Source organism: Fragaria vesca, linkage group LG3 (genome assembly GCF_000184155.1).
Source record: "Fragaria vesca subsp. vesca linkage group LG3, FraVesHawaii_1.0, whole genome shotgun sequence".
In the NCBI taxonomy this organism is placed as follows: Eukaryota; Viridiplantae; Streptophyta; class Magnoliopsida; order Rosales; family Rosaceae; genus Fragaria; species Fragaria vesca.
Genome location: NC_020493.1, coordinates 11,983,060 through 11,984,686, shown reverse-complemented (window position 1 = coordinate 11,984,686; position 1,627 = coordinate 11,983,060).

The following is a 1,627-nucleotide window of genomic DNA, read 5'->3' as shown; positions in this document are numbered from 1 at the left end:
CCAAATCAAGCAAGAATCATTGGCAAACATTGAGACTAAGAGCAAAGGAACAAAATCAGAAAATGTATGCCTGCTAACTTCCTGACCAGCAGACCTTTTTGGCTAAAAACAGTATAGCTCAGCTAAGAATTTCATGTTGATCTCTTCATAACAATTGTAAAAGACAACCTAAAGATCAATCTGGAACTAGAATCGCACAAAAAGGAATTTTCTACAATTACTAATGATTTTTTGAAGTTCAGTTAGAGTTCCAGTTTTTCTTTGAAAATTTACTGATAATTACCCACCTTAAAGTTGAACAGAGGTTGAACTTGGACCTTTGATTCTTTGTTCCCTTCAGCTCCTCCCTGCCATTTAGCCATATCAGAACTGTCTTACAAGAATAATAGTTCTAGTGATACACTACCACAATGCTATGCTTCTTAGTCCCAAACTAGTCTAGACCTATTCCCTCTCTTGTTTCTAAGCTCTTACAATATGGAACACTTTTAGAAGCCTTGTTCCTGAATTCAGCTAACCACTAGCTAATTCAACCTTGAACGCTTCTTGGGTTGGTTTCACTACACATCCCTCATGGTATGCAACATGATATGAGTTGATGAAAGAAGTTTTGAGTTCAAGCTCTAAGGTTTACAGTCACGAATAAGACTTAGAGCAGCAAGAACAATGCAAGCTAAAACTAGACTCAACAAAGAAAACGCAATAAGGCAGTTTTCAACAACCATTGAGCAAAGCCAAAGCTATAGGCATATATAGGCAGACAAGGCATCAAAGATGATGCAAGCTGACCTCAACATGTTTCAGAAAAGTTTGGACAGAAGTGTTTGGTTCCCATATTGAAAGTGATGTAACCAAATGGAGAGTTGACACAAGCAACCTCAATAAGACAAAGATACCTTTCCTAAAACATGAACGATTCAAAACAGGGAGCAAACGGGTTTCAAACCCTCTTACTTAGTCTATTAGTGGACCTTGACACAGCCGATAGCGACTGGTCTTTGAACCACACAAGGACCAGCTTTGTATTGGATAATGTATCATAAAATCCAAGCTGGAGCCTTGAGCATCAAACCATTTGGTCACGGGTTGGCATAACAAAAGATCTCAACCCTTAGACTGGTTTGAGCGCCAAGGCACTTCCCACAAACTCAGTTGTCCATTTGAATTTGAAAGACCTATTAAACTAATATAACAGACTTTTGAAACTCAGGACAGCAACAGACTCAGTACTAGGATAGCAAGCGAAGCTGCTAACCTCTGTGAAAAACAGTGATATGCAGATTCATGTTTTACTTGAAACCATAAGGCACTACCAGGACAAGCACTTTAGCCGACGAAAAATTTTTGTCGACCTGTTAGCTTAATTCGTCGGCTAAGATCTTAGCTGACAAGCCATTGTCGGCTAAGATTTCGTCGAGAAAAGGTCGTCTGTGATGACTTTAGCCGACGAAAAAAAAAATTTTGTCGGCTATAGTCCCGCAGTTTAGCCGACGAAAAACATGTCGTCTGTTTTTTTCCCAGACTTTAGCCGACGAAACAATTAAGATATTCGTCGGCTAAAGTCTGTAATAAAAATTTTTTTCCCAGACTATAGCCGACGAAATATAGTATGTTTCGTCGGCTAAAC